At 49.1% G+C, this 13,204-nt stretch overlaps 1 pseudogene; it reads right to left on the minus strand.

The window, feature by feature from the left end:
• Positions 1-1,824: 1,824 nt before the first annotated feature.
• LOC134865704 (general transcription factor II-I repeat domain-containing protein 2-like) lies at positions 1,825-8,627 on the minus strand (annotated as a pseudogene).
• Between the last annotated feature and the right edge of the window lie 4,577 nt (positions 8,628-13,204).

Genomic DNA, 13,204 nt, shown 5'->3' on the forward strand with positions numbered 1-13,204 from the left:
ATCTGGCAACGGGGGCGAGACCTTAAAACCCCTGGCGGAGTCGGTTTACCGGTTCCGGTAACCGGTTCCGCTGTACGAGCCAAATCATATGTGGTTGCCAGGTTCGTCATTTTCACCTTGTCTGAAGTGTGACCAGACAATATTAAAAAAACCTCGGTGAAAAAACGTAAGCATCACTTCATGTAAATGTGCCTGTGGAGATCACCTACAGACAACAACACAAAATATGCTGGCCAAGAAATAGAAAATATATATACAACATTCCAACTCCACCGACAGGATTCGAACCCGTAAATCTGAAAATATAAATCTCAGCCATTATCGTTACTCATTACGCCACCGACCGGCTCAAACAACACCCTGCTTGAACCATACAAATCTTGTCAGCTGTTTACAAATCACTGTTTAACTGGTGATATTCACAATATGACACAGGCAGACGCTGCCAGTGCAAGCCTCAAAAACGAATGCAAAAGCCACGTGTTACGGACAATAGACAAGCATGGACATCTGAAAGGATATTGCTTTGTTTTTTAGCCTTAAAAAAGTGCATATAGTGACCATTACAAAGCACATATCAAACGCTATGAAAGTAGCCGCTGTGAGACACGAACCCAGTCATTTCAAAAGGTATTAATCCACTGCTCTACCGTTTATAGTATACCGTTCAGACGTTGAAAGAACCAGGTGAATATTTATTATTGACTATTTACTTGTAGCTGTTCCCAATTGAGAAAAACTGTCATAATTGGCTACAACTTCATCACTGGATACATTCAAATAGAGGCATGGTTTGGCCAGGGACTTTACTCATTTTTTGGCTGTCAAATACATGCAGGACAGTAATAATCTTTGTCCACAAGTGGTTCCCCCACACAAAGGCTGTGATACCAGCTTTTACAAAGCGTGCACTCCGTCTGGAAGAAAAGGGCAAAAAAAAAAGTTATGCTTTAGGAGTTGTATAATAAAAACATTACAGTAATCAACTTCAAGTGCTCCAAACTTGCCTTATCCATTCGTCATGGGTGTCATGTTCCCCACGCACCCGACATAGCTCAGACAAATCATCTGTTGATTACAGGTAGCCATGTTATTGGCTGAAATAAATACCACTTGCATGACAACTGAAAACAAATTAGAAACCAACCCGTTTCCTTGATGAGCTGTTGGGCAGCCTGACCCATGTCGCAGGAGCCACCGGGAACAGGTCCCCGAGAGGATCCAGGCCCGGGGCGAGCCCTCGACCATGTCCACCACCTCGAGCCAAGGGTTGTTGGTCTCTTCGCCCTGCGGGGAGATGTAGACCCTCCTGAAAAAGTCCCACCGTTGCTGGTGTCTGAGCCACGGAAGTGCTCAGGTGGGGATCAGCAACCGCCATTAGCCCTGGGCACAAAGGGCAGCAACGTGCTAATCTCGGCCTTTGCTCTTTCGAGGCAAGACTTCTTTCTTATGATCTATACATCTTTTTTTTTAAATCAGGTGTTGTCTCGCAGGGGCTGAAGAGAAAAGGATGACAGACAGAAGTGTAACGGCCTTATATACTGTAAGGCAGGGGTGTCAAACTCAAATACACAGTGGGCCGAAATTAAGAAATTGCTACAAGTCAAGGGCCGGACGGGTTCAACGTTTATTGAAAACGTATTGAAACAACCTTATTGCACATATTGAACCTGGAACTAACAAGGCCTATAGATTATTGCCTATAAAACAACATTAATTATGAATTAAATGAAAGAAAAATGATAAATAAATAAAAAAAGAACATTTTCTACAGACAAACAACAGCCAGAAGAAATTTACTTCAAAGAAAAATCAAATGTCCTGTAGTAGCAAGATAACAAAATGCAAATATTAAACTGCATTAAAAACTGAAACTGTGTCAAAGCACCGTTTGCTGCTCTGTGATGCTCACTTGTCTGAGCCAGATACTTGGTGTCTTATCTTGGTTATCAAGATATCAATGTCTGGGGTCAGGCTCTGAGCTGAGGAAATCCTCAGGATTGAGTGAATGTGTTCATCAGTAAGACGAGTCCTGTGTGAAGTTTTGTTTATCTTCAACAAAGAGAACAGCTGTTCACACAAGTATGTGCGGCCAAACATAGAGAGCGTTTGAGCAGCCTGGGAGCGTAGATGGGGCATTGTGTCGGGGATGAAACGTGGAAACTCTGCAGCGCCCACAGACTCATATTTTGCCTTCAGTGTGTCACTACATTGGAGCTCGATCAGCTCCATTTGCAGGTTTGATGGTGCGCTTTCCACGTCAGCTGCAAATGGATTACTGAGCAGTTCAAACCTGCTTTTTTGGGCTTCAAAATCGGCAAATCGCCGTGTGAAGTCAGCACCAAGTATGCCCAGTTTTTCAGTAAACTGTCTAGTTGGGAAAACAGCGGCAGCGACCTGCTCTTTCATTGTTTGGCAGTGCGGGAAATGGCTCAAGTTTTCCTGAAGAATCGCGCAGCTTGGTTTTAAAAGCCCTCACTGTAGCGTACATGTCAGTGATGACACGGCCCCGCCCCTGAAGCTGCAGGTTAAGCGCATTCAGGTGGCTCGTGATGTCACACAGAAATGCTACTTCACACAGAAACTTTTTATTTCGGAGCTCTGATGTGTCTTTCTCTTTGCTTTCCATGAACTCACAGATCTCCTCACGCAACTCGAAAAATATTTCCAGCACCTTTCCCTGGCTTAGGCATCGCACCTCTGTGTGATAGGGCAAGTCACCATAGTCCGAATTTAACTCCGCCAGAAAAGACTTGAACTGGCGGTGATTCAAACCTCTGGCTCTGATAAAGTTAACCGCTCGTGTTATGATGCTCATTACATGTTCCATTTGCAAGGCTTTGCCACACAACGATTCCTGGTGTATGATGCAGTGATAAGCTGTCAGCTCACTTGTGACGTTTTCATCCTGCATCTTTTCTCGGATCCTCCCCACCAGTCCACTTTTTTGACCGCACATCGCAGGCGCTCCATCTGGTGTCAGTCCAACAAGTTTATCCCACGGCAGCCCCATTTTATCTACACATCTGGACACCTCTTCAAAGAGATCTTTCCCTGTAGTTGTGCCATGCATTGAGCGTAATCCAAAAAACTCTTCTGTTACGCACAGGCTTGAGTCCACTCCACGGATGAAAATTGACAGCTGGGCAGTATCAGAAGTGACGGTGATCTCATCCACAGCAAGGGAGTACGCGATGAAAGCTTTTCCCTTTCCCACAAGCTGTTGTTGGAGATTGGCAGCAAGGTGGCAAACACGGTCAGCAACGGTGTTTCGGCTCAGGCTCACTGTGAGCGGGATGGCTCAGGTAAAAGGCAAGAGACGGAAGCGTTCGGGGTTGGGCAAAAACAATAGCGTTTATTGTTCAAGAACTGTGCACACAACAGACAGCTCCGCGGTACTTTCCGGACGGGCAAGGCCAGCCTACTGCAAGACAGACCAGAACCAGGTTACCAACATGCTTTATATTAAATGCCTGATTACCTGATTCCGATCAGCTGTCTGGTCTCCGGCCGAGCCACTCCCCTCACCCCAGCAGCCGGCGCTCTAACCACACCCGGCTGCCACATACCCCCACCGCCCGACTCAGGCCGGGATCCCGCCGGCCGACAGCTGACTCCCCCCCCCCTCCGCCGAGCGGGAGAGGAAATCAGCCACGACCATCCGGTTACCCGGCCTGTGGATCACCTTGAAGTTAAACGGCTGTAACGCCAGATACCAACGAGTGATCCGGGCGTTGGCATCCTTCATGCGGTGGAGCCACTGGAGCGGGGCATGGTCCGAATAGAGGGTGAAAGGGCGCCCCAGGAGGTAGTAACGCAGGGCGCCGACCGCACACCGTATGGCGAGGCACTCCTTTTCCACCGTACTGTAGTTCACCTCCCTCTGAGCCAGCTTACGGCTAATGTACAGTACGGGGCGGTCAACCCCCTCTATCTGCTGGGACAAAACAGCCCCCACCCCACTGTTCGAGGCGTCGGTCTGCAAAACAAAAGGTAGAGAGAAGTTAGGGGTGAACAGAAGCGGCTCTCCACAGAGGGCTTTCTTAACCCTCTCAAACGCCAGCTGACATTGCTCCGTCCACTGGACCGGATCTGAAGCACCCTTTCGGGTCAGGTCGGTCAGAGGGCTGGTCAGCTCCGAAAAGGCGGGGATGAACCGCCTGTAGTAACCGGCCACCCCCACGAACCTCCTGACCTCTTTTTTCGTCTTGGGCACCGGACAGGCAGAAATGGCGGCAGTTTTCTCTATCTGTGGCCGCACCTGCCCGCCGCCCAAGTGGTACCCCAGATACCGTACCTCCCTCCGCCCAACCGCACACTTCTTTGGGTTGGCCGTGAGCCCCGCCTGCCTCAGGGACTCGAGCACTGCCCCCACCTGCTGCATATGCTGCTCCCATGTCTCACTGTGGATGATGACATCATCCAAGTAAGCAGCAGCATATGCAGAGTGGGGACGCAGCACTCGGTCCATGAGCCGTTGGAAGGTGGCTGGAGCCCCGAACAACCCGAAAGGAAGTGTGACAAATTGGTACAAACCGTACGGAGTGGAGAAGGCCGTTTTTTCCTTATACTCTGGAGAAAGGGGAATCTGCCAATAGCCCTTGGTTAAATCCAGTGTCGTATAAAAACGAGCAGTGCCTAGCCGATCCAGGAGTTCGTCGACCCGGGGCATTGGATAAGCATCGAATTTGGACACCTCGTTAACCCTGCGGTAGTCCACACAGAACCGGATTGACCTGTCCGGCTTATGTACCAGCACGACAGGGCAACACCAGTCACTGGTGGACTCTTCTATTACTCCCATCTCTAGCATAGCCTGAAGCTCCGCCTGAACAATTTTGCTCTTGTGTTCCGGCAGCCGATAGGGCCGTGAACGAATGGCCACGCCCGGGGGCGTTTCTATGCGGTGGTTTATGAGAGAGGTGCACCCTGGCAGCGGGGAGAACACATCGGCAAACCGCCCTTGCAACGCGGCAACGTCTGCCCTCTGACCGGGTGAGAGATGGTCGCCGCAACAGACCGGGGCTAATTCGGTGTTAATAATGACCTCCGGTCCCAACTCATCTCTCTCTATCACCGTGGTGGCCAGAGAAGCAGACGCCACTTCCCTCCATGTTTTAAGGAGGTTTACGTGGTAGATCTGTGTTGCTCCCCCCCTGTCAGAACGCACCAGCTCATAATCTACGTCCCCCACTCGTCGTGTGACCACGAAGGGCCCTTGCCACTTGGCGAGTAATTTGGAGCTAGAAGTCGGGAGTAACACAAGTACTTTATCTCCCGGTGAAAATTGTCTCAGTTTTGACCCTCTGTTGTACAGGCGCTGCTGACGTTCCTGAGCCTGCAGCAAATTCTCCCGTGATAACTGCCCCAGTGAATGGAGTTTTGCTCGCAGGTCCATAACGTACTGAATTTCGTTTTTACTTGTGCTCGGACCCTCCTCCCAGTTTTCTTTAAATAGGTCCAAAACACCCCGTGGCTTCCTGCCAAACAGCAGTTCAAAGGGAGAAAATCCCGTGGAGGACTGAGGCACCTCCCGCACTGCAAACAACAGAGGGTCTAGCCATTTATCCCAATTACAGCTATCCTCGTGAACGAACTTACGAACCATGTTCTTTAGCGTTTTGTTAAACCGCTCCACCAGGCCATCGGTCTGTGGATGGTAAACACTAGTCCGGATCGAGCGGACGCCCAACAGTTCAAACAGCTCGCGTAGTGTGCGTGACATAAATGCTGGCCCTGGTCAGTCAGGATCTCTTTCGGGATCCCGACTCGGGAGATTATATGAAACAGTGCCTGTGCAACGCTCTTTGCAGAGATATTGCGCAACGGCACTGCCTCGGGATATCGTGTTGCATAATCCACTAGGACGAGTACAAAGCGATATCCCCGTGCACTCCGGTCTAATGGCCCGATGAGGTCCATACCAACTCTCTGAAAAGGCACCTCAATTAATGGGAGTGGGCGCAGAGGCGCTTTTAGGCTGGCCGGCGGATTAACCAGCTGACATTCGCTGCAGGATGCACACCACCGCTTCACATCCGCGCGAATGCACGGCCAATAAAATCGGGCCATGATCCGGTGTAGTGTCTTATCGTACCCTAGGTGACCTGACATGGGGTTGTGATGAGCCGCCTGGAAAATCATTTCCCGACGGCTTTGTGGTACCAACAACTGGGTATTGATCTCTCCTGTCTGTGTGTCACGGCTCACACGATACAGCCTGTCCCTAATAACAACACAGTGTGGGTGTGTGAGTGCTGTGTTTGGGTGGAGCTGGGAGCCATCAATACTCACCACCTGATCGAAAGCGTGCTGAAGGGTCCCATCCCTAGACTGTTCGAGGGGGAAATCCTCAACCGGGAACACTGGCGGGGGCAGAGGGGCCTCCCCGGCACCCTCCGGGAGTAGAGGGACCTCCCCGGCCCCCTCCGTGTCTGTTCCCCCTTCGTCGCCGTCAGCCGCTTCCGATTCGCCACTAAACACAGCACACCACTCACATTTCCCTGACTCCCGTGAACGCACCCCCATAGCCCCCGCTAGCTTAGCAAACCCCGGCCAATTTGTTCCCAAGATCAGAGGGTGCGTGAGGCGAGTACTAACTCCAGCCCTGACTCTATGCTTTTTACCCCTAAAAGATATTTCCAGAGTCACCTCCGGGTACTGGTGAATATCCCCATGCACACACCTCACCTTCACCCACGATGCTTCAACCAATGCCCCCGGCCGAACCAAGCGCTGATGGATCATCGTCTGATTACAGCCCGTGTCCATCAGAGCCTGGTGGGTACCCCCCTGTATACATACCGGTATACGGTACGTCCCTTCTAAACCGGGGGAGGCAACTGGCGGTCCCGCAACCCGGACCAACTGTCCGACCTCCATCATGGGACACTCCCGCCGGAAGTGGCCGGGCTGCCCGCACCGCCAGCACTCCTGCCCTGGCGCCTGAGGAGCCCCCCGTGGTGCCGGACGACCAGAGGCGGAGGCTGGATCCTGGGGAGAGAGAGAGAGAGAGAGATGAGGTAGGGCTTGGGTGGGAAGGGGCCGGGTCGTGGGTTGAGGGGAACGCGGTGCAGCGGCTGCTGTCGGGAACCTCCTCCTCGGGGCTGGAACGGGTCGGTCCGCGGGGACGACAGGTTGTCGGGGCTCCTCCTTTATGCTCCGCCGGGGAAGCGAAAGGTGGTCCTCCGCGAGGACGACGGCTGCCTCCAGGCTGGCAGGGCGGTGACACTGGACCCAATTCGCCGTTGACGATGGCAGCCCGGCGACAAACTGCTCCAGTGCCACCTGCTCCATGACGTCCTCGGCGGAGCGCATCCCCGGCTGAAGCCAGCGCCTCGCCGCATCGAGGAGCTGCTTCGCGTAGGAGAAGGGGCGGCCAGTGTCCTCGAAGGGAAGGGCCCTGAACCGGCGGCGGTGTCCCTCTGGCGTGCTGCCGAGCTGGTCCAGGATGGCCCTCCGCAGCTGCTTGTACTCATGTCGATCGGACGCTGGCAGGCTGTGGGCGGCTAGCTGCGCTCCCCCGGCCAGCAGGGGAAGAAGCCGCACAGCCCACTCCTCCTCCGGCCACCCGCACGCCGCCGCAGTGCCCTCAAATATGTCCAGATAAGCCTCTGGGTCGTCGTCGGCTGACATCTTCTGGAGGGCAATCTGCGGCGGCCGGGCGGGGTTGGTCACCGGCTCGGCCTCCCGGGCGGCCGGACGCTGCTGCAGCTCCCGCAGGAGAGCACGGTCCTCCCGCTGGCTGGAGGCGATTTCGAGGAGAGCCTCGCTCTGCTGACGTTGCAGGGCAGTGGTGCTCTCCTGCATGAGGGCGAAACGCTGGAGGGCCTGGCCCAGCGGGCTTTCTCCTTCCGTCATCTGAGGGGTTCAGGTCCCTGTTCAGGTGCCACTGTGAGCGGGATGGCTAAGGTAAAAGGCAAGAGACGGAAGCGTTCGGGGTTGGGCAAAAACAACAGCGTTTATTGTTCAAGAACTGTGCACACAACAGACAGCTCCGCGGTACTTTTAGGACGGGCAAGGCCAGGACGGGGTGTGTCGTCTTCCCAGGACCCAGCCTACTGCAAGACAGATCAGAACCAGGTTACCAACATGCTTTATATTAAATGCCTGATTACCTGATTCTGATCAGCTGTCTGGTCTCCGGCCGAGCCACTCCCCTCACCCCAGCAGCCGGCGCTCTAACCACACCCGGCTGCCACACTCACATTTAAAAATGCTTGCCTTTTTTCTGGGCACACGGTGTCGCAAACTTTAATCATGCAGCTTTTGACAAATTCCCCCTCGGTAAAGGGCCGGGATGATTTTGCAATCTCTGCTGCCACAATAAAACTGGCCTTAACAGCAGCCTCGCTTTCTGATTTGGCTTTAGTGAACATAGCCTGCTGTGACACCAGACTTCTTTTTAATACTTCTACCTTCTGTAGCCTTTGTGTCGTGTCCAGATGCTTGTATTTGTCGTGGTGCTTCGTTTCATAGTGTCTTTTTATGTTGTATTCTTTCATTACAGCCACACTGTCTCCGCACAGAAGACACACAGCTTTGCCCTTTACATCCGCGAACATGTACTGTGCCTCCCACCTGTCTTGAAAACCCCTGTTTTCAAAGTCCACCTTTCGTTTAGCCATTATGTGGGGAGAGGGATGAAAGTTGACAGAAGTGCTGATGAACGAGTGGAGGCGCTTGTGATTGACGCGGGCCTGTGATTGACGTGCTGACGCACGGGCAGTGCATTATGGGATTTGTAGTATTATGGTGGCGCGTATGATATACCAGCGGGCCAGCTCTAATAGTAAATAGATTTTGTCATGCGGGCCAAAGATAATTCATTCACGGGTCGGATGTGGCCCGCGGGCCTTGAGTTTGACACATGTGCTGTAAGGCCTACTCGTGCATTCGGGTAGGTTCGTCCTGATTGGCAGACTACGTTGACGTAAATTCAGTGAAGGGTAGTACCCATAGAGTCCAGTAGAGGGCTGAGCCTGTGTGAAAAAGAACTGTTTTCAACACCATCCAGAGATTACAGTATTTTACCTTTCACCATACTCTCCGTTTTTAAACCCAATCAAAGAGTTTTTCTCAGCATGGCGGTGGAGGATTTATGATCTCCAGCCCCAGGCTCAGGACCCCTCATTCAGGCCATGGAGGAGGCCTGTGACCAAATCGACGCCGCAGCTGTGCAAGGATGGATTAGACATTCAACACGGTTCTTCCCATGTTGTCTTGCTAATGAAGATGCCTGTGATGTTGATGAAATTCTCTGGTCAGATCCAGCTAGGCGAAGAGATAAGGTCTAGTATTTTCTGTACTGTATATTCAGTTTTTTTCAAATTTTATATTTTAGTTTTTACTGCAGGTTTTTAACCTGTAGCACTTTGAGATCTTTGTTGAGAAGAGCATTATAACTAAAATGTTTTATTATTATTTTAAATTCAGCAGCTACCCTGCAGTATACAAAGCCATTCAAACTAGCTGCACCTTTACCAGCTCTGAGAACACTTTAATGATCAATAATTATAAAACATATCAGAGATATTATTCTGAAATGGACCAATCAAACAATGACTACTTTTACTGTCGCTACTTTAAGTACATTTAGAGGAGAGTACTTCCTACTTTTACATTTTGAATGCAGGACTTTTACTGTAACAGAGTATTCCTACACTCTGGTACTTCTATTTTACTCAAGTACAAGACCTGAGTACTTCTACTTTTATTCAAGTACAAGATCTCAGTACTTCTGCCACCTCTGGTCAGGGGAAGTGTCAGTGAGAGAGCAGCATGTGTGTGCAGTAAGGGACTTACAGCCGCTAAGAGTTGTTTTAAGTGTAAGGCTTCTAACCTTAAGGTGAGTGTGGTTCTCTGAAATAAATCAAAATGGAGAATCTTTCTGTACATGACATTCCATTTAGCTGACGCTTTTATCCAAAGTGACTCACAGTAAGTGCAAACTACATAGGAATGAAACTCCGAACCACTTATATATATTCACTTAAAGTAAGTCCTACCATTGTAAGTGCTGGTGAGTTTGACACAAGGCCTAAGCTAACTTTCTAAAGGTTTTTTTTTTTTTTTTTTGCAATAATTTAATTACCAAGATGCAATCCAAACAGATGCATTTTCAGTTTGCGAGCAAAGATATGCAGAGTTTCAAGTTGGAAGCTGATGGGCTGATGCCGAGCGAAGTGCACGTGAAGGAGTGTATGGTTTAACCAAGGCCTGGATGAAGGAAGGGGCTGATCCCTTCACAGCTCGGTACCACCAGGGTCTGGAAGCAGATTCTGGCTTGGGGAGCTTAAAGACTAGTTGGGCTGCAGCATTCTGATTTAGCTCTCTTTATGCTAACTGCTGACGCTTGTTTTCCTAGCAGCATCCATCTGGTGGGCCAAGCCAGTATGGAGCTGATGTCATGACCTTGGCATTAGAAGACCTGCTAATCAGCCCAGTGGAGACACCAAACACAGGGGAAAGAGTCTGTGTGGCAAAAGATCATATTTATTTTACAATGTCCAAAATATTGCAGCGCTTGTGTTTCCTTTCTTTGGAAAGTAGTAGTTAACATGAGCCAGTACAATAATCCTGAAAAACACCCTCTGGGAAGAGCTTTGCATCTTCAATTCATGTGTGCTGTAATCCATTATATGACATTCCAGTCAGGAGAACCAAACCAACTCAACATCACTGGGGCACATTTGAAATGTCATGTTGTAGTCATTGACATCAGGAACAGTGCCAAGTCATCTAGTGGGTAATCCCTTACACCAACATAAAGGAGGGGGAGGTGGATGGGGTTAATTGGTATTTTGTGGAAAGCAAACACTTGCAGCATCACTGAGGACACACTGTAAACAGAACAACAAGAGCTTGTTAAAAACCATGGCAACTGTCACCTGGTTACGAGGAAGTATTGTACCCGATACCCCTGTTTTTTACGGGCAAATATGTTTACAGTGTACTTGAGTGGTTACCTGCTGATCTATGGTAAACACATCGGAGAAGTGATGGCCTTTACAACATCTTGTACTTGAGTAAAAGTAGAAGTACTCAGATCTTGTACTTGAGTAAAGGCTATATATATATATATATATATAAAATACGGTTGGTATATATAGTTATGCAGTATGCAGGGTTAGCCAATTCGATAATTAAAATCCAATTTTATTTTTACAATTGTATTTGTTCTCTTTCCAGATAAGGTGTTAACCATCTGAGAGCTGCATCGTTCGTTCATTCAAGTGCTTTTTATTTCCAGATTTTTGATCTAGTCTTTATGAAACCTGATTTTGGTAAAAAAAAGGTTTTCGTGAAACAAGCTATTCTAAAACCAGAACACTGGACCAAATCTCAATCCAAGCAGCCCTGACACATGTAATGGTAGAAGGAAACCCTGGAGTGTGTTAACTAAAAAGCTGGCACCCGATCTAACCTGACAGGCAATCTTTAATGCCGTGAAGCCTAAATTACAGCCCTGCTACTGAACGTCAAGTTTAATTCCCTCAGCCAGTGTAATGAGATGATTCCACATGACACCTCAGATTGGTTCCTTTGGAGCCCTGCCCACCGAGGAGCCCCCTGCTACACAGGCTTTAAAACAGACATGAAGTGATAATGAAACTGGCAAGGAGGCATTAAGCAGGAAAATGACTTTTTTTTTGTAAAAAGTCCCTGCAGCTCTGTGTTCTTGTGCTATTAATTATTATAATGGTGATTAATAATAAAGTACAAAACACTGCATACACAGCAAGCCAACTGTCATGTTTCTGTGGCAGCCAATCTGCCTCCCCCCTCTCTATGCTCCATCAGTTTGAGTGCCCCTCTTATACCTAACCATCCCCCCTAAATTCCCCATCGCCCTGTGTCCTTTGTGTTCAATACCATCAGCAGATAATACCACAGTCAGCGTCATTGGCTCCTGAATACAGTGATATCAAATCATATCACAAATGTTTCTCTTATTCTCTTTGTTTGGTGCTGAAGCTACATTGAAATATATGTGTTGGTCTGTGTTAATTATACCCCTCTAGATACACTATAAATACAGTAATATCATGTCATTTGTCTAGAAAAGCATTGAAATAACTGAAAGGAGTATATATGTTAGCTGTTGACATACAGCTAAAATATCAGCCATAACATTATGACCACCTGCCTAATATTGTGTTATTTTGCGCCTAAGTCAGATCCGCAGATCCTTTAAGACCCCTTTCCAACCAAACCCAGTTCCAGTTCTAGCTCCGTGCTAGAGCTCTTCTGGTTCCAAACCGGTTCTTCTTTTAAGCCCCAGGTGTGTTCCCCGGCCAAAGCCTGACTGGTGCTGCGTCATGACTTCACCATTTACGTCGTTGATTTTCTCGTCGACGCCGCTCACAACAACAACAATAGAGGACTGTGTGGGTCGATGCTGGTGTTGCTTTTAGTCATACGAAGTCAGATTAAATTAAAGAACTACTTCTCCAACCTTATACTTCTCTCCAGAGTGCCTTGGTTCACTTACCGCCTGTTCAGCACTGCTCATCCACCGGCGTTTAATCTGCCGTGAACTGACGGTGGTGTTCGCTGAAAAATATTCACTGTCCGACGGTCACACAAGCAGCGGAAGCACACCCCCCGTCTTCATCAGTAGATGTGTTTCAGTCTGAACTGACGCTGTTTGGCATTACAACACTGTTATGAAAGTGTCTCTGGCATTAGACAGGTGATGTTAGCATAGCAACCAAAGCCACTCTGACTAGCTTGAGTACTCTGTTATCCTATTGTGGCATAAGCCGGCGTAGTTTTCGTTATGATTTTACTTCTGATGGCAACCTGTGTAGCCCATGTATTGATTCCTGCAATAATACAAAACAATAGAAGTACGTCTGCCTGCTCTTTCCAATGATCAATAATGGTGAACGGATGGTGATTAAAGTACAGTAAAAAATAAACAGCATCACACTGAGCCTGTTTAGTGTTGCCTGACTTTATAAAGTGTGTGTTTTATAAGTGTGTGGTCGCATTCAGGCCTGTAGCTCTGACTTCTCCTGTCATGAAGATCTTTGAGAGACTGATCACTGCATCTCAAACCCCTTGTATGTGATTCCGTCGACCCTCTACAGTTTGCCTACCAGGCCAACATCGGTGTAGAGCAGGGATTCCCAAGTGGGTGCGCGAGCTGCCACCAGGGGGTGCGCAAGATGAAAAATGTAATGGTGGTCTGGTGTAAAAA

Source organism: Eleginops maclovinus, chromosome 6 (assembly GCF_036324505.1).
Source record: "Eleginops maclovinus isolate JMC-PN-2008 ecotype Puerto Natales chromosome 6, JC_Emac_rtc_rv5, whole genome shotgun sequence".
NCBI classification, from domain to species: Eukaryota; Metazoa; Chordata; class Actinopteri; order Perciformes; family Eleginopidae; genus Eleginops; species Eleginops maclovinus.